This window comes from Trichosurus vulpecula, chromosome 3, assembly GCF_011100635.1.
Source record: "Trichosurus vulpecula isolate mTriVul1 chromosome 3, mTriVul1.pri, whole genome shotgun sequence".
Lineage (NCBI taxonomy): Eukaryota > Metazoa > Chordata > Mammalia > Diprotodontia > Phalangeridae > Trichosurus > Trichosurus vulpecula.
In genome coordinates, this window is record NC_050575.1 from 31,082,697 (window position 1) to 31,108,025 (window position 25,329).

At 36.1% G+C, this 25,329-nt stretch overlaps 1 protein-coding gene and 1 pseudogene across 1 annotated transcript in view; one reads left to right on the top strand and one right to left on the bottom strand.

The window, feature by feature from the left end:
• TRPC7 (transient receptor potential cation channel subfamily C member 7) overlaps nt 1-25,329 on the bottom strand; it is a 262,789-nt gene that overhangs the window by 202,170 nt on the left and 35,290 nt on the right. The gene's annotated exons all lie outside the window — the stretch shown is intronic.
• On the top strand, nt 3,344-3,654 carry LOC118844465 (annotated as a pseudogene).

Sequence of the window (25,329 nt, forward strand, 5' to 3'; positions counted from 1 at the left end):
GGCAATAACATAGAAAAATTTTTGAAAGGGGAAATTATGTATTTTAGAAACTTTAATTCTATAAGTAACATAGACACTTGTAACTACAATGTTGCTAGCAGCTGTTGTGGAGGTGAAAGACCAACAACAAGAGCACACAGGAGGGCTGCTAAGCACAGATCCTTTGATCTGCTTTTCTAAGGAAAGAAACTTTAAGGGGTTAACAATCTTACTTTGATTAAACATACATATACCATTCACTTAGTTCAGGGGGAGAAGCCAGCACCCTGAACTTCAGAGCAAATATAAACAGAAATTAGAAACAGATCAACAGACCGGCTTTTATCTGTCTGACCAAATCACAATATATACATAGTTACCAGAGAGAAGCACCAACATCTGGGTTTTCAAAGCCAAGGGGGGCTGACCCAGAGTCTCATCACCAACATTCTTTCAATGAGTGTGCCCCCAAAGGCAAAACTCTAACCTCTGAATTTATTTATACTTCTTCAGGGTCAAAGTGCATTATAACCATGTGACTCAAACCCACCTGACTTAGGCCTTCTTGTGATTTAATCTCTTGCTCAGGGTCAGAGGGCATCACAACCTTGTGATTCAAACCCATGTGAACTAGGCCTTCCATTGACATAAGCAGGTCATCAAAGACTCCTTATTCAATCAAAGATTCCTCAGTGCTGAGAAGCACTCCAAAACAAAAGACAAAAGGGTCCCACTTTACCTGCACCATTCAAACAAAGGCAACAATCATTAAAGACTCTTGATGGCCTTAGCATTCCAAAAGGGAAGAACAGCAAAAAAGTCCCACCCTAATTACCACAAAAACACGAAAAAAATAAGGGTCAGTAATCATACAATAAAAATATAGAAAAGACTAAATAGAAAGACAATTAATGAAGAAAACAAGGGAAAGAAATCTTTTTTTTTTTAGAATAAGTTCAGAAATAAAAAAAAATTAACAAAAGAAGTTGAAAGCAAGAAGACAGAAGAATTTACTTAGTTAATTGAGAGAAAAAAGAGGAAAAAAATTAGATAAAAAGAAGAAAGAAAATTAAGTAAAACTCCAAGACTAAGGGTTGGAGTAATAACAGGAAGGGAGAAAGAAAGGGAAAAAGAATGTGTAGGAACAGGATTGTTTTAAGTAGATTAAGCAAAAGTAACTGAAGAAATAAAATATAATAAAATGTTATAGTCTAATATGATATTACTGTCTTTACTGTGGGAGAACAAAAAACATGCTAATTCAGAAAAATGCTAATGACTAAACAATCTGATAAAACAAAAGAGAGTGATAGATTAGATAAAAAATAACCTCACAATTGGTTGTTTACATAAACACACCTAAAAAACAAAACCCTACATTGAATAAAAATGAAGAGAACACAATTTACTTTGCATCAGATGAATTGAAAAAGCAGTAATTGCAATCAAACTAGCAGACAAGGTAAAAGCAAGTATTTACAACATAGAGATTAAAAAGAAACTACTTTAAAAGAAACTACAGAGAGGAAAATTTTAATATTTAGATTGAACTTAACATACTCCAATTGCTTTACTATTTAATTCATAAAGGAAAAAGCAACTGAATTATAAAAAGACAGTAAAAAAACAAAAACAGTCAGCTTCAACATCCTGCTCTCATTATTGGACAAATATAACAGTAGGATTTAAAAGGGGGGAGGGGGAAGGTGGTAGTTGTAGAGTATGCAACTGAACACATTTTTGAAGAAATCAGAGCTAAAACATTTATGGTGTTTTTTGAATGGGAATACTAAACCATATACATCTTTGAAGTACTACATGGATTTTTTTTTTTTTTTTACCAAAACTGACCACGTAACAGATCATATAAAGATATTGCACATAAATGAAAAAAAAAATAGAAACAGAAAAACATATCATCTGCAGACAATAATATGATTAAACTAGTCATTATTTCAGAGAACACACAAAAGAAGACAAACCTAAATGGAGACTTAATGAAATCCCAAATAAATAGTGAAACAAAGTAGAAATCATAAGAATAATTAAGAGTTGTATCAAAGAAAATTATAATTATGAAATAATATGTCAAAATTTCCAGAATGCAGTTAAAACAAATCTTGGAGAAAATGCTATATCCCTGTGAATAACCCAGAAAAAAGAGAGGAATAATGAAGTGAAGATGCATTTAAGAAATTAAAAAGCCAACATATCTACAATAATCACAAAAGGAGACATCAAAAATTAGAGAAATAAACCACAAGCCCTCCAAAAATATAGAAGTGATAAAACTTAAAGTTGGTTCTTTAAAAAGCCAAACAAAAAATGGCAGAAAAAAATCAACAAAATAGCAAATGAATGAAGTGGAATCATAACAATACTACAATAAATGAAAAGAATTATCAAAGCCTATTATGCAGAGTTTTATGTTAACAGAGCTGAGAATATGAAAGAAATAGAACACCTTCAAAAATATAGTGCCCAAGCTAATAGAAAATAAAACAGAGATCCTAAAAGATTTATTCTCAGAAAAGAAAATAGAACTAGTTGTAAAGGGACTACCAAAAGGGTAAGAGGGAACTTCTGGTCCAGATATATTCAAAGAAGAATTCTATTAATTTTTTAAACAATCAGTACCAATGCTATACAAATCATTTTCAAAAATTGAGAAGGAATGCAAGCTCTCAAACTTCTTTTTTAAAAAATAGTTTTAATACCTAAACTAGTGAAGGATAAAGCAAGAAAAGACATCCATAGACCAATATAATTAATGAATAGTGATTCAAAATTTTAAAGTAATATCTTGTTAGACTACATCAATTTATCAAAGAAGTCATGCATTATGACAAAGTAGGATTTATAACAGGGATGCAAGGATGATCCAACATTAGGAAAACAATCAAGATGATTAATCATATTAAAAGCACTAATTACCCTAAACGATGATTCTCTCAATAGATACAGAAAAAGCCTTTGACAAAGTATAAGAATCACCTCTGCTAACCTCCCCCCCACAAAATGTAGGTATAGAGAGACTTCTTAATACCATAAAAAAGTTTCTCTCTAAAACCAAAAAACAAGCATCGTATGCAATGGGAATAAGTTGAAAGCTATCCTAGTGAAAATAGAAGTAATGCAAACATACTCACTCTAACCTCTGTGTTCTGGAAAAGCTGGCAATAAAAGTGAGATAATAGAAAGAAATAAAAGGCATAAAGATAGTTAAAGAGGAGATGAAATTATGCCTATTTGCTGATGACATGATTTAGAAAATTCTAGGGGAAAAAGATAATAATTGACATGATTAATAGCTTCTAGTTGGCAGTCTTCATTCCTGGTCACCTGCTGCTTCCTGCTCAGGTTTCAGAAGACACCGCCAAGATGCCATCTCAAATGGAACATGCCATGGAAACTATGATGTTTATGTTTCATAAGTTTGCTGGAGACAAAGGCTACTTAACAAAAGAAGATCTAAGAGTTCTCATGGTAAAAGAGTTCCCTGGATTCTTGGAAAACCAGAAAGACCCTTTAGCTGTAGGCAAGATTATGAAAGACCTAGATCAGTGCTGAGACGGAAAAGTGGGCTTCCAGAGCTCCTTTTCACTAATTGCTGGGCTGACTATCGCATGCAATGACTATTTTGTTGTACACATGAAGCAGTAGGGGAAAAAATGAACCCAAGCCAAGGAACCCAGTCCTGATCCATTGCAGTATCCTGAGTGGTCACTTTCAAGATATCCCCATATAGCTACCCCTGGGATGAGGCAGTTGCATGAGCAGACCCAGGCCCTTAGAATGTACAAATGAACTCCAGGCTTACAATCTGACAGCTAAGGAAAGAAAATACAAATATATGCCAGATAAGCTTTTGATTTTTTATATTGTATGCACCCTCTACCCCACAATAAAAAGAAAAAAAACCTCCTTTTTTAAATGTCAAAAAAAATAGCTTCTAGTTGTGTGACCCTGGGCAAATCACTTAATCCTGCTTGCCTCTTCTCTTTGGGGAGATCTTAGTCCTGAACCAAATTTAAGCTTTAAATATTTTATCCCTAGGGCATGAGGGCAGAGGGTATAATGATTCAAAGATTTCAAGAAAAAGACTCCTCTTTCTTTTAAACGGTCAGGCTCCTTCATGACTGAAGGAAATCACTGCATTCATGGGTCCAGAGAAAAGGGGCTCTCATAGGACAGAAAGAAAACACAGTGTCCCAGCCCTTTGAGCCCAGGAGCAGTTTTATTGTTAGATATATAACAAATATTTTTCCCCAGTCATTTGCCAATTGAGGGGCAACCTATACTATTTTCACAAAGAAGGTTATTAGAAATATTCTGGAATATATTGGACTGAACTTTGTTTTTGTCTTTCACTTCTTTTGTATTAATTGGTTTTTTGGGTTAAAAGGTTTGGACAGTTTAGTCATTTTTCTTGTGCAGTTCCACACTGACATCCAGGAGAGCTCCATGATCTCACAGCTCCACTAATAGTCTGTTAGCATGCCCTTTCACTCCAACATTGACCATTCCTATTTTTGGTCATCTTTGCCAATTTGCATGCTGTAAGGGAAGACACCAGAGCTGCATAATTCTGTGTTTCTCTTACTCCAGGGAAACCTATGGAGACTTGTTTGATCTGATATAGAACAAATTGAGCAGAACCAGGGGAATAATTTATGCAATACCAACAGCATTGTAAAGAGCAATGAATAAATTTTGAATACAACAGTAACAAAGCTGTAAAGAAAAATAATCTAAAAGACACGAGGACACTCAATGCAAAGACCAGAGCATTCATGATAAAACATGTTACTCACAGAGCGGTGATAGACTCAGGCTACAGATGTGTATAATTTTGGGGCATGGCCAATGTAGGAATTTGTTTTGCTTGGCTATCCACATTTGTCACAAGGATTTTTCTTTTTTTTCCAATTGGGGAGGAGGGAAGTTGAGAAGGACAGAAAATAGATTTTTTTAAACGATAAGAGTAAAATAAAGTTAAAATATCTAGGCAAAAATTAGAAGTCCTTCCCTGAGATAGTTGTAAATGACGTTGTAGTGGTAATCAGGACAGGACTTTTTGCTGTTCTTCTCTTAAGTGCCTTTAATGAGTCTGGCCTTTGTTTGAATGGGGGCAAGTAAAGTTGGATCTTTTTTGTCTTGGAGTGTTTCTTAACACTAAGAAAATCTGGAGTCATTGATTTGTATATGATGTGGCACTTTCCCACACCCTGGTGTTAGTGATTTCTCACACGCTAAATGGTGAACCTTGAGACCTCAGGGTCCTGAACAGGGTATATGCACTGGAAGGTTAGCCTTTGACTTTTGGGGGGTACACTCATTGAAAGGGTGACAAGACTCTGGACAAGCCATTGAAATAGCCCCTTGGCTTTGATCACCCAGACAGATGTTGGTACTTCTCTGGCAACTATGAATTGTGATTTGAATCAGACAAGGTCTATCTGTTGGTGTTTATAATTTCTCTTTGTATTTGCCTTGAAGTTCAGAGGGCTGATCTTTTCCCCTGAACTAAGTGAATGATATGTGTGTGTTTAATTCAACTGAGATTGTTAACCCTTCAAAGTTGCTTTCCTTAGAAAAACAGATCAAAGAACCTGTGTTGGCAGCCCTTCTGCATGCTGGTGTTATTGGTCTTACACAGTCATACTAGCTGTAAGCCACATTGTTGATACAGACACTGTGAATAAAATTTATCATTTCCTGAACAAACCAGAACCAGAACCAAAACTAAAATCCCAAAACCAAACCCAAAGCAAAAATTTAGTAATCAATGAGGGCTTATTGGGTTTGCCATCAAAGGGGCTCCACCTGAACCAGCAGAGACTCCCCCAAGGCAAAAAAGGACAAAGCTTATAAAGGTTTCAATTTAGATAGCAGGTGAACTGGGTATGAATACTTTGGAATTGGACAGGGCTGTTGCTGGGGCTTGCAAAGTAGGAATAGGGATGTGTTATCCTTTGATTGGATAGGGCCTGTTGCTGGGACTAGTAACAAGAGTTGCTCTTCTTCAAATTAGCTGTCTCTTGTAAACTTGCCCTAATAAATAGGATGGTCCTTGCTGTTTAGCAGTAAGGTAGGTCACAGGCAGGGTGGAGGTTGCAATATAAACAGTGTCAGAGGCAAGATAGAGGAACTATGAACATAATGGAATTGCTTTAGCTTCTTTGTTACGCACAATTCCTCATCTTACTCTTCTCTAATTTTTCTTAAATTATGTGACATTCTACGCTAAGGTAGCAGATGTATTTTGAGTGGATTCTTGTATCTGGTGTAAGATGGCCTAAATCTAATTTTGGATAAACTGCTTTCCAGTTTCCCCAGCAGTTCTTGCTCAAATAGGTAATTTCCTTTGGCTTGAGATGCATTGGGTTCTGTTTTCGATTACCTATTTTTCTTGTGTATCTAGTGTTTTTTTAACTGATCTATCTAAAAACAAAACAAAAACCTAATACGAAATACATTTGATTATTAATACAATATAATTTGAGATCTGATAATACCATATCTACCTCATCCATCTATCCTTCTTTCTCCCCTTCAACTATTTTCCTTGAGATTTTAAACCACTTGTTTCTTCAAATGAATTTTGTCATTTTGTTTGGTTCCATAAAGCATCTTATTCTACACCTGGAAATTCATTTTGGTAGCATACATTTTATTATATTGCTGTGATCCAGCCATGAGCACTGAATATCTCCCAATTTTTTTCTTTTTATTTCTTTAAAGTGCTTTTTGAAAAACTTTTATACAAATTTGTACATGGCTCAAGAGGTTATCTCTCAGGAATCTTATGCATTTTGTAATTATTTTGCATGGAATTTCTCATGTTTTTATTATTTTTTTTAGCACTGCCTATTTTTTTTTCACTGATTCTCTGGAGTTCTCTTAGTATTTTATGTTTTTTGCAAATAGGGATTATTTTTGTTTTCTCTTTGCCAATGTTTTAAATTTAATTTTGTTTGAGTGTTTTCTTGCTAACAGTAACACTTTTGGGACTATGCCAAACAATAGTTGGCTGGGTAACCTTGGGCAAGTAATTTAACTTCTATTTGACTCAGTTTCCTCAAATGTAAGATATGGATAAAAGTAGTACCTATCTTCAAGAGTTGTCATGAGAATCAAATCAGTGCCTGGCACAGTGTCTGGCACAGTGCCTGGCATATAGCCGGTGCTATATAAATTCTAGCTGTTATTGCTGGTTTTGAAAATTGTTGTTATTGGTTTTGTTATAGAGAAGGAACATTCTTATTTTTGGAGCAGCTATTTTGTACAGTAGATAGACTGCTGGACCTGGAGTCTGGAAGACCTGAGTTCAAATATGACCTTAGACATTTACTATCTGCGTGATCCTGGGCAAGTCACTTTACCTTATTTATCTTAATTTCCTCACCTTTAAAATGAGCTGGAAAGGTAAATGGCAAACTGTTCTAGTATCTTTGGCAAGAAAACCTCTAATGGGGTCATGAATAATAGGACAGGGCTGAACAACAACACAACAACAATCTTTACTTTATCTCTGTTTGTTCTGGGATAACTTCTAATTTTTCTCAATAGCAAACAGTAGCAGATATTTATTTTTATAGGATTCAGTTTCCAGCTGAAAGAGAACTTAGAGGCCATCTAGTCCAAAAGAATCTTTTTATAAATGAGGTAATATGTCCAGATCAATTAAGTAACTTGTCCATAGTTGCCTAAGTATTAAGTGACAGAGCTGGGTACAAGTTTTTATTATATTGAATAAGGGCCATCCGTGACTATAATTTTGGAGATTTTAACATATAAATAAGTGCTATATTATGTCAAAGGCTTTTGCTTTATGGGTTTTTTATTATTGGAATGATTAGTTTTACTAATTGTTTTCCTATAGTTGAACCATCTTTGCATTCCTGTCATGGCAAATTATCATTGGCATATATTGCTGGAGTGTTCTTGCAAGATATTTATTTAAACATTTTGCATCAATATTCATAATGAAATTAGTTTACAATTTTCTTCTCCTATGTCTCACTCTGGTTTTGGTGGAGGGCCTTCTGCTTATGTTTTTTTAGCATGGCTTTTGTAACATAGGTATTATTGATCTTTAAAATGCTGATAGCATTTATTTGTGAGTCCATTTGTCTCAGAATGATATTTTTTTTTATTTTGTAGTTAATTTGTGGTTTATTCAAATTGTTTTCTTCCCTTAACATCATGTTGTTTAAATATGCATATTATTTCTTTAATAGGGTGATTTTATGTTTTTTGCTGACCTACTTCCTTTGAATTCCTAGTTTTACTGGCACAGCTTCATTCTGACTACTTCTGATTCTTTATTTCATTTCCATTCATAATGACTTCACCATGTTCATTTTTGTTAATTTGTTTTTTTCTTATGTTTTTCCTGATCAGAATGAATAATGATTTTTATATCTTTTTGGTTTTTTGAAGCATTAAAATGACATTATTATTTTATTATCATTTTAAAGCATTAAAATGACATTATGCACCAAATGGCATAGAATTTAAAATATAAAATTTGCATTTTTTTGCAAATTGAAAAATAGGCACAACAGTATGAAAATTTGGTATTTTTCTATCAGACCTAGATAAATCTTATAGAAGGATAACTAAAAGGAAAGATAATCAGATTATTGAGAAAAATAGACTTGACTGATCTGTGGTGACTTCAGAACAGGAATATTAAAAATATACTCAGATACATGCATATCTTTTAAACCATTATTTTGTCTCTGTAGTATGTCATGCTTACTTTAATTTGATTCCCTTTCTTCCCCACAACTTTTCTCTCATTATTCTACAAATTCTTTCTTTCTGTCTCTCTTGTCTCTGTCTCTCTCTCTTTGTGTCTTTGTCTCTTTGTTTATCTCCCTGTCTCTCTCTTTGCCTCAGTCTGTCTTTCTGTCTGTCTCTCTCTCTTATCCCAGATTATAGAAGGATGAAATACCAAACATTCTTTCTCCCTCTTCCATTCTTGCAATGTGATATGAATCCATTCCAAACAGTTTCTTACTACTTTCCTCTTCTACAATAGTCTACAACTTATTTCCATGGATATTAATTATGTTAATTGGCAATGGAATAATTAATGTGGTAGGAACTGCCTAATAACCTGATTGTAGGAGACACAGTGCTATTCTTTGCCTTTTCTTTCATTACTTCCTTTTTTTTGAATATGACAACTCCTTTTGAACCTATGACCTCTGTTTAATGCTTTGTAATTTTTGCTGCTTGACAGCTCAGCAATTTCTTTTCTCTAATCAGAGCTAGTAAGAAGAAGTACAGCCTTATCTTTTAGAAGCCAATTTCTTGATATGTTCACTCCCCATTTTATCCCTTTCAGCTTCTAGGGAAATGCTTTATGATGTTGCCACAATATTCCAACTTCCCTTCTTCTCTCTGTGATCACCACACCTTTCCCCCCATCCAGGAATATTCTAATTCTTCTCTCCCATTACTCCAAAGGCAAGGGGAAATTTTCTTCTCAACTTCTACTCATGAGTATTGATCAATCTTTTCCATCATAACCCTTCCTATCTTCTCTCCCTGCTCAAAAAGAATTCCTCTGCTTGATCTGCTCCTCAGCAATAATATTAATTTACAAATGAGGGAAATAATTGTACAACTTTTCTCTACTCTCCACCTAATTTTCCTCCTACCATCTTTATATCCTGGGATTTTTAACACATTAATGCTATTTTTACTTTCTCAATGTCTCTTCAACAATTTTTAGATGCGATTTAAAAAAAGAAATGGAAAATATAAAGGCTCTCCTATCCCACATCCGTAACTGTCTAGCATTAGCCAAATAAAAACAAAAATGTCATTTCTTAGTGTTTTATTATTATCTAAGGATGTCCATTTTTTATTTAGGTGGGTTGCATGGTGAATATTCTATTTACCTCTGAAATCTTTTGAAGAAATGCTTTGAATTCTCTTCTTTTGCTCAATATTCAATTATTTTATTTGATGACTAATTCATTTTCCGAATGTTATTTTGGGTGCCAACTGAACTTAATTTTTTTGAATACCATATTCCATTTTCCTTTCTTAAATAAAGAACAATCCTTTCTTGTTTTCACTGACTGTCCTTTGAATGTGTAAAGTGTTTCTGTACTGACTGTGATACTGTAAATCTGAGCCTTGCCAATGATATTTCTTTTTCCCTCTCTTATTTTACTTTTTTCCTTAATTACATATAAAAATAATTTTAACATTCTTTTCTTGAAATTTTGAGTTCCACATTCTGTCTCTCCCTCCCTCTCCTCTTTCGTCCTTGAGAAATCAAGCAATTTGATACAGATTATGCATGCAAAGTCTTACAAAACCTATTTTCATATTAGCCATGTTGCAAAAGAAAACACAGACCAAAAATAAAACAAGAAAAATGAAGTAAAATGTATGCTTTAATCTGCATTCAGATTCCATCAGTTCTTTCTCTGTAGGTGGATGGCATTATTTTTTCTTTCATCAAAAGTCCTTCAGAATTGTCTTGGAGCTGAGAATTGCTAAGTCATTCACAGATGGATCATCATATAATATTGCTGTTACTCTGTATGGTGTTTTCTGGTTCTACTCAATTCACTTTGCATCAGTTCATATAAGTCTTCCCAGGTTTTTCTGAAAGCATCTTGCTAATCATTTCTTATAGCACAATAGTATTCATACCACAACTTGTTCAGTCATTCTCCAATTGATGGACATCCCTTCAGTTTCCAGTTCTTTGCCCTCACAAAAAGAACTGCTATAAATAATTTTGTACATTTCCTATTTCATTCATCTCTTTGGGATGCAGACCTAGTGCTGGTGTTGCTGAGTCAAAGGATACATGCAGTTTTAGATCCCTTTTCAACATAGTTCCAAATTGCTTTCCAGAATGATTGGATCAGTTCACAACTCCATCAACAATGCATTAGTGTCCTGATTTTTCCACATCCCTTCCAACATCTGTCCTTTTCCTTTTCTGTCATGTTAGCCAATCTGATAGGTATAAGATGTTACCCCAGTGTTGGTTTAGTTTGCGTTTCTTTGATTAATAGTGATTTAGAGCATTCTTATGTGATGATAGAAGGTTTTGATTTCTTTGTCTGAAAACTGCCTGTTCATATCCTTTGACCATTTATCAGTTGGGGAGTGACTTATATTCTTATATATTTGACTTGTGTCTCTATATATTTGAGAAATGAGGCCTGTATCAGAGAAACTTGTAAAAAATTTCCCCAGTTTCCTGCTTTCCTTCTAATTTTGGCTGAATTGGTCTTGTTTGTATAACCCTTTTTTAATTTAATGTAATCAAAATCATCTATTTTTTTTCTAGTAATGCTCTCTTAAACTCTTCCCTTATCCATAGATCTCACAAATAGGATTTTCCATGCTCCTCTAATATGCTTATGATATCACACTTTATGTCTAAATCATGTACCCATTTTGACCTTATCTTGGTATGAAATGTGAGATGTTAGTACATACCTAGTTTCTGCCAAACTGCATTTCTTTGCCCAGCAATTTTTGTCAAGTAATGAATGTGTGTCCCCAAAGCCTGGATTTTTGGGTTTATTGAACACTTGATCACTACAATTCTTTGCTACTATATATTGTGTACTTAATCTGTTCCACTGATCCATCACTCAATGTCTTAGCCTGTACCACCTTTTTTTTTTATCATTATGGCTCTGTACTATCATTTGAAATCTAGTACTGCTAGGTCACCTTCTCTCACATTTTTTCATTGATTCCCTTGAAATTCTTGATGTTTTGCTCTTCTTTTTTTTTTTTTTTAATTTGTCCCACTTTTTTTTTTAATTAAATAAATTTCTTTATTTATTTTTAGTTTACCACACACGGTTCTACATAGTTTTGAGTTCCAGTTTTTCTCCCCTCCCTCCCCCCTCCCTCCCCAACACGGCATGAAGTCCCATATAACTGTCATGTATAACTTCACATTGAATTAATTTATGCTCTAGTCAGGTCGTGGAGAAGAATTTTGACCAATGGAATGAATCATGAGAAAGAAGAAACAGAACCAAAAAAAAAAAAACCCAAAAACAAAAACAAAAGAGAAGCAGAAAAGGCGAGCATGTAGTGTGCCTCAGTCTGTATTCAAACTTCGCAGTTCTTTCTCTGAATGAAGATAGCATTCTCCATCGTGAGTCCCCTGGAGTTGTCCTTGCCCTTTAGGTTGCTGAGAAAAGCGCAGTATGTCAGGGTTGGTCCTCACGGAATCCACATATCTGTGGCTGTGCACAACGTTCTCCTGGCTCTGCTCCGCTCACTCAGCATTATGTCGTGTAGGTTTTTCCAGGTTGTTATGTAGTCTGCATCATCCCCATTTCTTATGGCACAATAGTATTCCATCACCTTCATATACCACAGCTTGTTCAGCCATTCCCCAATTGATGGGCATCCCTTTGCTTTCCAATTCTTGGCTACCACAAAGAGAGCTGCTATAAATATTCTTGTACATATGGGTCCTTTTCCCGCTTGCGTGATTTCTTTGGGATACAACCCTATAAGTGGTATTACTGGGTCAAAGGGTATGAACATTTCTATAGCCCTTTGGGCATAGTTCCACACCGCCCTCCAAAATGGCTGGATCAGCTCACAACTCCACCAGCAATGCAACAATGTTCCAATTTCCCCACATCCTTTCCAGCATTTATCATTCTCCTGATTTGTTATTTTAGCCAATCTGACAGGAGAGATGTGGTATCTAAGAGTTGTTTTGATTTGCATTTCTCTAATCAGCAGCGATCCAGAGCATTTTTCCATATGCCTGTAGATAGCTTTAATTTCTTCCTCTGAAAACTGCCTGTTCATATCCTTTGACCATTTCTCAATTGGGGAATGGCTTGTATTCCTATATATTTGGCTTAGCTCCCTGTATATTTTAGAGATGAGGCCTTTATCAGAGATACTAGTTGCAAAGATTTTCTCCCAATTTTCTGCTTCCCTCCTAATTCTTGTTGCATTGGCTTTTTTTGTACAAAAACATTTCAATTTGACATAATCAAAATTATCCATTTTGCATTTTGTAATGCTCTCTATCTCTTGTTGGGTCATGAATTCTTTACTTTTCCACAAATCTGATAAGTAAACTATTCCTTGCTTTCCCAAATTACTTAGAGTATCAACTTTTACTCCTAAATCATGAACCCATTTTGACTTTATTTTGGTATATGGTGTAAGATATTGGTCTATGCCCAGTTTTTTCCCTACCATTTTCCAATTTTCCCAACAGTTTTTGTGAAATAGTGAATTATTAGCCCAGAAACTGGCTTCTTTGGGTTTATCAAAGAGTAGATTGCTAAACTTGTTGATTTCACCTGCTTGTGTACCTATCCTATTCCACTGATCCACACCCCTGTTTCTTAACCAGTACCAGGCAGTTTTGATGACTGCTGCTGTGTAGTACAGTTTAATATCTGGTGTGGCTAAACCACCATCTCTAGCATGTCTTTTCATTAACATCCTAGATACTCTAGACCTCTTGTTTTTCCAAATGAATTTTGTTATTATTTTGTCCAGCTCAGTAAAAAAATTTTTTGGTAGTTCGATTGGTATGGCACTGAATAGATAGATTAATTTAGGTAGAATTGTCATTTTTATTATATTAGCTCGGCCTAACCATGAGCAACTGATATTTTTCCATTTATTTAGATCTGATTTTATTCGCGTGAAAAGTGTTTCATAGTTATGTTCATATAGGCCCTGGGTTTGTCTTGGCAAATAGATTCCCAAATATTTTATAGTGCCTTCAGTAACTTTGAATGGAATTTCTCTTTCTATCTCTTGCTGTTGGGCTTTGTCAGTAATGTATAGGAATGCTGAGGATTTATGTGGGTTTATTTTATATCCTGCAACTTTGCTAAAGTTGTTTATTATTTCAAGTAGTTTTTTACTTGATTCTCCAGGATTCTCTAGATAAATCATCATATCATCTGCAAAAAGTGATAATTTAGTTTCTTCTTTTCCTATTCTAATTCCTTCAATTTCTTTTTCTTCTCTTATTGCTACAGCTAATGTTTCTAGTACCAAATTGAATAATAGGGGTGATAATGGACATCCTTGTTTCACCCCTGATCTTATTGGGAATGCATCTAGTTTATCCCCATTACATATAATGCTTGTTGATGGTTTTAGGTAGATGCTATTTATAATTTTGAGGAAGGTTCCCCTTATTCCTATGCTTTCTAGTGTTTTTAATAGGAATGGGTGTTGTACTTTGTCAAAGGCTTTTTCTGCGTCTATTGAGATGATCATATGGTTTTTGCTAGTTTTGTTGTTGATATGGTCAATTATGCTAATAGTTTTCCTAATATTGAACCAGCCTTGCATTCCTGGAATAAATCCTACCTGGTCATAGTGTATATTATTTTTGTGATAAGTTACAGCAATCTTTTTGCTAATATTTTATTTAAAATTGCATTTTTCTTATTATTTTTTTCTTATTATTTTTTCTAACTCCATAACATAGTTTTTTGGTAGTTTGACTGCTGTGGCACTAAATAAGTGAATTAATTTAGATAGAATTGTCATTTTTATTATATGGCTTAGCCTACCCATGAGCAATTAAAATTTCTCCAACTGTTAAGATCTGACTTTTAGGTGGAGCCAAGATGGCGGCTGAAAAGCAGGGACTAGCGTGAGCTCCCCATCGAGTCCCTCCAAAAACCTATAAAAAATGGCTCTGAACCAATTCTAGAACTGCAGAACCCACAAAAGAGCAGAGGGAAGCAGGGCTCCAGCCCAGGACAGCCTGGATGGTCTCTGGGGGAGGTATATCCCACATGGAGCTGGGAGCAGAGCAGAGCGGAGCAGAGCAGAACCCAGCATGAGTGGCGTGGACCAACCAGACCAGGAGCCAGGAGGAGTGTGCCCTAGCACCCTGAATCAGTGAGCTGCAGCAGTTACCAGACTTCTCAACCCACAAGCACAAAAGACAACAAAGAAGGTTAGTGGGAAAAGCTGCAGGAGTGGAAGGAGTTCTCGGGTTCGGCTACCACCCCAGGGGCAGCGGAGGTGGGGCAGCTACAGAAGTACAGCTGCAGTTGCTTCCGGCCCCAGGCCCACCTAGTGGGAGGAATTAAGTGGCAGATCAGAGCAGGAGTGCACAGCCTGCTGAAGATCTAAGCCCAGTCCGGGTTGGGGGTTCTTGGGGAAGGAGGAGTGGTGGTATGTCAGAGCTGGCGCATCCCCCCAACTGTGGAACATAGAACTCTTTAGTCTACAAGCAGTCATACCCCACTGAAAAACTCAAGGGTCAAGTTAGTTGGTTGGGAATATGGCCAGGCAGTGAAATCGCACCCACATTCAGTCTCAGACTCTGGAATCCTTCTTTGGTGACAAAGAAGACCAAAACATACAGCCAGAAGAAGTCAACAAAGTCACAGAGCCTACAACAAAAGCCTCCAAGAAAAACATGAACTGGTCTCAGGCCATGGAAGAGCTCAAAAAGGATTTGGAAAAGCAAATTAGAGAAGTAGAGGAAAAACTGGGAAGAGAAATGAGAAGGATGAGAGAAAACCATGAAAAACAAGTCAATGACTTGCTAAAGGAGACCCAAAAAAAATACTGAAAAATACACTGAAGAAAACAACACCTTAAAAAATAGACTAACTCAAATGGCAAAAGAGCTCCAAAAAGCCTATGAGGAGAAGAATGCCTTGAAAGGCAGAGTTAGCCAAATGGAAAAGGAGGTCCAAAAGACCACTGAAGAAAATACTACCTTAAAAATTAGATTGGAGCAAGTAGAAGCTAGTGGCTTGATGAGAAATCAAGATATTATAAAACAGAATGAAAGGAATGAAAATATGGAAGACAATGTGAAATATCTCATTGGAAAAACCACTGACCTGGAAAATAGATCCAGGAGAGAGAATTTAAAAATGATTGGACTACCTGAAAGCCATGATCAAAAAAAGAGCCTAGATACCATCTTTCAAGAAATTATCAAGGAGAACTGCCCTGATATTCTAGAGTCACAGGGCAAAATAGAAATTGAAAGAATTCACCGATCACCTCCTTAAATGGACCCCAAAACGAAATCTCCTAGGAATATTGTCGCCAAATTCCAGAGCTCCCAGATCAAGGAGAAAATACTGCAAGCAGCCAGAAAGAAACAATTTCAGTATTGTGGAAACACAATCAGAATAATCCAAGATCTAGCTGCTTCTACATTAAGAGATCGAAGGGCTTTGAATACGATATTCCAGAGGTCAATGGAGCTAGGATTAAAACCAAGAATCACCTACCCAGCAAAACTGAGTATCATGCTCCAAGGCAAAATATGGATTTTCAATAAAATAGAGGACTTTCAAGCTTTCTCAGTGAAAAGACCAGAGCTGAATAGAAAATTTGACTTTCAAACACAAGAATCAAGAGAAGCATGAAAAGGTAATCAAGAAAAAGAAATTGCAAGGGGCTTACTAAAGTTGAACTGTTTTGTTTACATTCCTACATGGAAAGATGATGAGTATGATTCATGAGACCTCAGTATTAGGGTAGCTGAAGGGAATGTTCATATATATATATATATATATATATATATACACACATGTTTATGTGTGTATATATATATATGTTTATGTGTATATATACATGTTTATGTATATGTATGTATATATGTATGTGTTTGTGTATATATATATATATGTATATATATATATATATATATATATTTAGAGAGAGAGAGAGAGAGAGAGACAGGGCACAGGGTGAGGTGAAGATGAAGGGAAGATATCTAAAAGAAATAAAATATAATTAAGGGATGAGAGAGGAATATATTGAGAAAAGGAGATAGGGAGAGATAGAATGGGATGGATTATCTCGCATAAAAGTCGCAAGAAAAAGCAGTTCTGTAAGAAGAGAAGAGAAGTCAGGTGAGGGGGAATGAGTGAATCTTGCTCTCATCAGATTTGACCTGAGGAGGGAATACCATACATACTCAATTGGGGAACTTACCCCACAGGAAGAAAAAAGAGGAAGAAGATAAAATAGGGGTGATTATAGAAGGGAGGGAAGATGGGGGTGGAGGTAATCAAAAACAAACACTTTCAAAAGGGGACAGGGTCAAGGGAGAAAATTCAATAAAGGGGGATAGGTTAGGAAGGAGCAAAATATAGTGAGTCTTTCAGAACATGAATATTGTGGAAGGGTTATACGTAATGATATGCATGTGGCCTGTGTTGAATTGCTTGACTTCTTAGGGAGGGTGGGTGGGAAGGGAAGAGGGGAGAGAATTTGGAACTCAAAGTTTTAAAAACAGATGTTCAAAAACAAAAAAAAAGTTTTTGCATGCAACTAGAAAATAAGATACACAGGCAACAGGGCATAGAAATTTATCTTGCCCTACAAGAAAGCAAGGGAAAAGGGGATGGGAGGGGAGTGGGGTGACAGAAGGGATGACTGACTGGGGAACAGGGCAACCAGAATATACGCCATCTTGCAGTTGGGGGTAGGGTAGAAATGGGGAGAAAATTTGTAATTCAAACTCTTGTGAGAATCAATGCTGAAAACTAAATATATTAAATAAGAAAAGGTCTGACTTTCTTTGTGTGAAAAGTGTTTTTAGTTGTGTTCATATAGCTCCTGTGTTTTTCTTGGCTTGTAGACTCCCAAGTGTTTTATGTTGTCTGCAATTGTATTAAATGGAATTTCTCTTTTTATCTCTTGCTGCTGAATTTTTTGGTGACATAGAAATGCTGATGATTGATATGGGTTTATTTTAGGCTTGTAGCTTATCCCTATGAAAGATAATACTTGCTGATGGTTTTAGATAGATAATACTTTTCGTTTTAAGGCAAGCTCCACTTATTCCTATGATTTCTAGTGTTTTTAATAGGACAGAGTATTGTATTTTATCAATTGCTTTTTTTCTGTATCTACTGAGATAATCATTTAATTTTTGTTGGTTTTCTTATCGATATGGTTTATTATACTGATAATTTTCCTAATACTGAACCAGTCCTTCATTCCTGGTATAAATCTCATGTAGTCGTAGTGTATGATCTTTGCAATATATTGCCACAATCTCCTTGCTAGTATTTTATTTAAAGTTGTCACATCAATATTCATTAGGAAAATTGGTCTATAGTCTTTCTCTAGTTTGGCTCTTCTTAGTTTAGGTATCAGCACCATATTTGCATTGTAAAAGGAATTTGGTATGACTATATTTTTGCTTATATAGTTTCTATAGTATTAGAATTAATTGTTCTTTAATCCTAAGATATTTCTTACATTAAATATAGGGATTGTTTCTGTTGGTGTTCTGATGGTCTCTTGATCTTCCTATTTGTATCTTATGTTTCTGGACTTTTTTTGCATAATTTCTTGAAGCTTTGTATTCAGATTTTCTTTTTATCATTTTTTTTGTGGAATACCTATAATAGCTTAAATCACTGCACATCCTATATTCAAGTTCAATAATTTCATTTTGTCGTGGTGTAGTGTTTTCTTTGAAATCTTTACTTTAATTTTACTTGATTTTTCTTCTGTTTTGATTTCCCCCCTATTTTGCCATTCTCTTGTTCAAAGACTCACTTGTTTGTGCTCTTTTGTTCTATATTTTTCCTTTCTTAAAGACTTGTAGGTTTTTGTCTTAAGAGCTCTAATTTTTATTATTTCCTTAAATTTTCATTTAATTCTGTAATTGGTTCCTTGAACCAGAAGATGAATATAAGAGCATTCATGACTACTCTAAAATAACATCAAGAATAATAAAGCTAAGAATTAGCCTGTAAAAGAAGCTAAGAATAACAGTTGTGGTTTTTTAAAAATACTTTATTGGGATAAAAAGAGTACTAAGATTGGGAGAGAATCTTTGCTCAACAAGGGTTAGATCAATTAATAAACATTTATTAAGTGCCTACTATGTTCCAAACACTATGTTAAGGGCTAATAACTGCCAATAGGGAAGGCAGAACTGTTGAACTCTTACAATGTTTCTATTTTCTTTGCAAAGAAGAATGACCTTAGCTCTGGAGAGGGCTGGGCTGAAATGACTAACAGAGAGTTGATTGATATTTAGGATACATAAGGAAATTGTAAAAGAGCACCCAGCTTCCTTTGATGAATTCAAATTGTTTGGCCCAGACCAACTAAATCCTGGTGTCTTGAAAGTACTATCAGCTGGTTTCTGATCCATCATCAATGATGTTCTGTGATGATGCAAAATAGGCAAGGTACACTTCCAAATAAAGAGAGGCAAATGTCCAAATTTTCAAATTAAGAAAGAGAGCAGAGCCTGAAAATCAAAAAATGATAAGTTTGAATTTGACTTCAATTCTTGGAAAAATTCTAGAAATGATCATTAAAGAGATGGTTGGTGAATATCTAGAAAGGAAAATGATGGTTACTGAGAGACAACATGACATCATCAAGATTATGGTCATATCAGACTAAACTCATTTGTTTTTGGACAGGATTAGTGTTGCAACAATCTGCTAGTGGCTGCTGAAGGGGTGTAAGACCCACCAACAACCAGCACACAGAAAGCTGCCAACACAGAGTCTTTTGATCTGCTTTACTAAGGAAAGCAACATTAAGGGGTTAACAATTTTACTTTAATCCAGCCTACAGACATCATTCACTTAGTTCATGGTAAAAAGCCAGTACTGTGAACTTCAGAGCAAACACAAACAGATTACAAACATCAACAGACAGACTTTGTCTGATTCACATCTTGATGCACAGTTACCAGAGAAGTATCAACATCAAAGCTGGGGAGCTCATAACAATGACTGGCCTAGAGTCACTCATCACTCTTACTGCAGCTCAGAGCTCCGACAAAAGAAAGGCAGCCTCTGGTTTGATATATCTTGTTCAGGGTCAAAAGTGAGTCACACATGCAACTCACCCATGTGACCTGAAATTGTCACAAAAATTCGACTTAAACCCATGTGGTCTAAAAGCTTCTGATGTCACAAACATGTCACTCAAACCCATGTAAACTAGGCTTTCCCTTGAGGCAAGGAGGTCATCAAAGACTCCTAATTTAAGGAAACAAAGGCCAAACTCTTCAAGGGCACTTGGTTGAATAAGTGCTAAGAGCCCATCTTGATTCCCAATGCAATTAGTAAACTAGTAACTGAAGGAGGATGCTCTGGATATAATTTGCTTAGATTTTGGCAAAGATTTTGCTATGTATTAGACAAAAAATATTGAAATGGATTCAGAACTGGTTGAATGGCCAGCTTCAAAGAATTGTCATGAAAAGCTAAATGTCAATGTGACACCATAGCTCTAGTGGAGTACCCCAAGGATCTGTGTTTGGCTCTGTATTGTCTAACGTTTCCCTTACTGATTTGAATAAAGGCACCAATGTTATTTGCAGATATTTGCAAAGTTAAATTTGCAGATAATACCAAGCTGGAAGGGCTAGCAGATGTCAAGATCTAAAAAATACTGACGGGTTAGAGCATTGGGCTGAATCCAAAGATGATATCCATTACTGATAAATATAAACTCTACTGCCTTGACATAAAAAAAAATCTTCAAGTGTAATGGCAGATGTGAAGTAGATTCAGTGGACTATAAGATTAGTTATGAGTGTGATGTGGCAGCCAACTCAATCTTAGTTGAATTTAGAGGATGCAATTCCCACAGTATTCTGTTCTCATAAGACAGGATATAGAGTATTATCTTTACCTCTGGATACTATAGTTTGAAAGGATAGTGATAAATTGGAGAGTGAGAATGAAGATGCTTTGAGTGAATGGCATATGATGATAAATTGATGGAAGTAGACGTTTATCATGGATAAAAGAAGACTCAGGTGGGGGCAGGGGAGATATAACTGTTCATCTTAGGTGGGATTAGACTTATTTTGTTTGAACCCAAAGGACAGAACAAGGAACGGTGTGGAGCAAAGAAGCCAAGTTTGTCATCATGTCAGGCAGAATTTTCTCACAATTAGAACTGTCCGGAAGTGGAATGGGTTGCCTGGATAGGGGGTGGCTTCCCCTCCTTGGTGGCCTTCAATAAGGGCGGGATAGCCACTTTCATATAAGGCTCAGCTTAGCAATTGAGGTCTCTTCCAACTCTTAAATGATATAATTCTACTATTCCATTCTAGGTATTCTGAGAGTTACCCTGTTGTCATTTTGAGAGGGCTTTGCTAAATTTATCGTAATTCTTTCAGGTTCTGTGGGAGATTCTGATTCAGTTTTCTTTGTTGCAAGGTGCTTATTCCCTGAGATGGCTCTTTTCTTTCCTTGTCAAGCTCATTTCACCTTTTCAGTCAGCATTTATCTGTCATAGGTAGATGTTGAATTTTCTCTGACGTCCTTGCTGTAAATACACTTCTTACTATTTATAGTTTCTTTTCTATACCTTATCAGTTTTATGCCCTACCCTGATCCCTGCTACCTATCCTCAGTTCACTCAGACTATTGGACTTCTACAAGGTCTGGTATCCTGCAGAGGTGAGGCTGACCTGTTAAGACACTGTTAAAGGTACACTCCAGATACCTATTGCAGTTAAGTTTATTCTTCCTGGTTTCCAGTCCTAATTTTCTTGGTTCCAGCATTCTTTCTATGATTGGCTTTGTTCAGTACCTGGGAAGACCCTGGGAGACTGCTTCTGAAGATTTGGAACGGGGACCCGGGGACACTACTGAGAAGAAATCTAGAGAAGCTTTTGTAACTAGATTTTCTTCTCCATCTTGTTCTCAGTCATTATGATGGTTCTCTATTTCTTTCTGTACATTATTAAATAGCTGGGACCGGCTCAGCATTTCTGGGCTTCTCCCTCCCTAGACAGTCTTCTCCTCCTACATTCACACTCTTCTACAGCTATTCTCTTTTCTTATTCGAATCTTAAGGCTGATCTCATGGGCCTCAACCTACTCTGGAAATTGGTCCGCTGTGGAACACAGTCAAGGGGTTGCCTCCAAAAGCTAGTACCTTATATTGAACCCGCTATAAAGGATTCAGAGAATCTGACTGTAGGAGAGGTGAGGCACATGGGATAGGAACATTGGGTGGATGATTATTTATTTGTTCTATAAGAATTACCTTGTGGTTGGTTCTGTCAATTTTTTCTCTTCCTGTCATTGTTGTATTTGCTGCATTTAGGGGGTACTTTTCTTGTTTATTTGGTGTGGTTGAGATGGAGGGGGAGTTGTGCTTTAGGTTACCTCTCACTCCACCATCTTCCCAGGATTCTCTGGAAGAATAACATAGTTATAGATGAGCCTTTTCTGTGGAGAAGTTTGGAGTCATTAAAAAAAAAAAAAACATTGCACAATTTTCCAAAAGCCCACTCTCCTCATCCTTTGAAATTCTAAGTCAGACTCATTGCCATGGGCAGTATTTGTCCCAGATATTGGGACATTGATGGACTAGATGTATGGGTTATACATGCACTTAAATAGCATGAACATTTTTCATCCACTTGGCATTATCAGTGTAATTAGTTATGTTGTAATGTTCAAGAGCTAGATATAATCAACATTGTGTCATGAGCTTTAGGAAATCATTCTTCCCTTTGGACTCTTCTCTACATCCTCAGCAAATATGACAAATATGCTTGTTGAGCACATAGCTCACTGTTTTATGCCTCAATTGATAATAATGATTGGAAGATTTTTGAATAAAGTTTTTCCATTTGTTATATATTCAAGAAATCTTTGTGATTTTAACATATGCAGACAACATATTGATGAAATAAAATCTTTAAAGTGATGCTTTGCATTACCAAAACAAATTTACTTTATACTCAGCAATGCTCACAATGGGATTTTAAAAAATTTTCTATGTATTTGAACTGTGGTGTGGGAGAAGATTTTTGAGAGTCCCTTGGACAACAAGGAGATCAAATCAGTCAATACCAAAAGAAATTAATTCAGGCTATTCATCGAGAGGTCAAACAGTGATGCTGAAGCTTAAATGCTTTGCCCACATAGTGAGAAGATAGTACTCGTTGGAAAAGACCCTCATATTGGGAAGATTAAAGGCAAAAGGAAAAGGGGATGGCAAAGGATGAGATGGATAAATAGTGTCAAAAAACAACAAACATGAACTTGTATAGACTTTGAGAGATAGTGGAGGATAGGAGGGTCTGGCATGCCACGGTCCATGGGGTCACAAAGGGTCAGATACAAATGAACTACTGAACAACAACAACATTTCATTCCTTTATGTGATTATAATGATGTCATCTGCTGAAAAATATTATTTCTAAAACTCTGCTTGTTTCCTTCTCATACTTTCATCAAAGATTTTCTTGATACATGTTTTGGTAGGAGCAATAGTCTTATTCCTATCCCAATGCAAATTAGACTAGTTTGCCTTAAAACTTATTGGGACCATTCTCAAGACTTTGGTGCCTTAGGGGGATCAAAAATTCAGGCCGCTGACAGCGTTTCCTTATTACCTAGAAAAACAAATCACCACCACCACCAAGAGGATCCTCAAATGCTCTCTCTGATGCTTGGTGGACCATGATGGATAAAGCAAAAGAGCTTTGCTTATATGAATCAACTTGAGAGAGGCTCAATGTTTATTCTTATTGAATAGCTTTCTCCTGTCCTAGTTAAATAAATCTCCTTTTGTTAACTGTTGAATGAGAGACAAATGTGACTATGTTTTATATCCTTAAGAACTATATCTCAAAAGATAATTGTGTTAAACTATCTTTTAAGCCCTCCAGGAGTGTTGTAGCTAGGCCTTGCAAGCTGGCAGTTTAAGTTTCTTCCAAGTTCTACTAGGAGACCTGCTCATTTCATTTTACCTTCAAAGCAGCCTGGAGTAATTAAATTTCAGAAAGTGGGAAAAGAGATTTTCCCTTTATTAGATAAGGAAAAATTCAGAACTTTTCTCTTGTTGGGACTGGATGCTTTTGTATTGCTAATGATTATGATAACTCATTTGCCTAGGAGGAAAATCTTTTGAAATATATCACCTAAAAGCATTAAGAGATTTATATTTGTTGGTGAATAGGGAAAGGACTCTGGTTTTGAACAGAAGTGGAGTGCCAATGTGGCTGAACAGGTAATACTTATTTCTATAATTGTATATGTTTGAAGCAAACCATTGAGCTTGAGGGACCCTGAAAATGAAAGCATACAAACCAAGGTAAAGCCCTGAAATTTTAGGAAAGTCTAACAGTTGCACTGAAGGAACTATTTGAGTTTTGTTTGTTTGTTTGCTTTTAATTTGGCACTTGAAACATCAACTAGAATTTTGCCACATGGAATTTGTTGTGATTCTTTGATGCAAACCATTGGATGAAGGACTTGAAAGAATGGTATATAATTCTCCCCAAGAGCCCAGAGATGTTTCTGGAATTAGGGATATGGACAAAATCACTAATTATAAATTAACTAATTAATTAGTTGAGAACAGACAGGACTGCTGCATTAATTTAAAAAACAGTATTCATTGGTACAGTGTTGTAATGGTAATTAAGGTGGAACTTTATTTTTATTGTTTTCTCTTTTACAATGCTAATCAGGTGCCTTTGATTAAGTCTCACTAGGTATGATGCCCCAGGCCCACACCCTTTTGCTGATTAAGTGTGAAGCCTTCAGGCCCTAAGAAGGTCTATAAACTCAGAGGTTAGCATTTTGTTTAGGGCTCTCACTCATTGGAAGAGTGTTGGTGTGGAGACTCTGGGTAGCCATTAAGGAGCTCCTCTGCCCACCTCCCCCCAGCTTTGAAGAAACCCAGATGTTGGTGCTTCTCTTTTTGGTAACTATGTATGTGATGTCTTGATCAGACAAAGCCTGTCTGTTGAATTATTTGCTCTGTTTATATTGTCTCGGTTTGTATTTGCTCCAAAGTTCAGGGTGCTGGCTTTCCACCCTGAACTAAGTGAATGATATATGTATGTTTGATTAAAGTGAGATCCTTAACCCCCTAAAGTTTTTTTCCTTAGAAAAGCAGATCAAAGAACCTGTGCTGGCACCTCTTGTTGCTGGTCTTGTTGGGTCTTTCACCCCCACAGCATCTGCTAGCAACATTGTTGTTACAAATATGTAGAATGCTGGCCCTGGAATCAAGAAGACCTGTTTCAAATCCAGTCTCAGACCCTCTCACTAGCTGTGTGACTTTGAGTGAGAGACTTAATTTCTGTTTTCCTTAGTTTCTTTAATTGCAAAATGAGGATAATAACAGTACCTACCTCACAAGGTTGTTGTGAGAATCAAATGAGATAATAATTGGAAAGAGCTTTAGGCACTATATGAATGCTCATTCTCTTCCCTTCCCCATTCTCATCCCCAGATTATAAACTATGGTTTCCCCTCCCCTCCTCCTTGAACTTCCAGTGAGGGTCCCCTGTAGAGCATGGAGCTCAGGTCTTGCGTGCTTCCCTCCTATCTTGACAGAGATGTTACT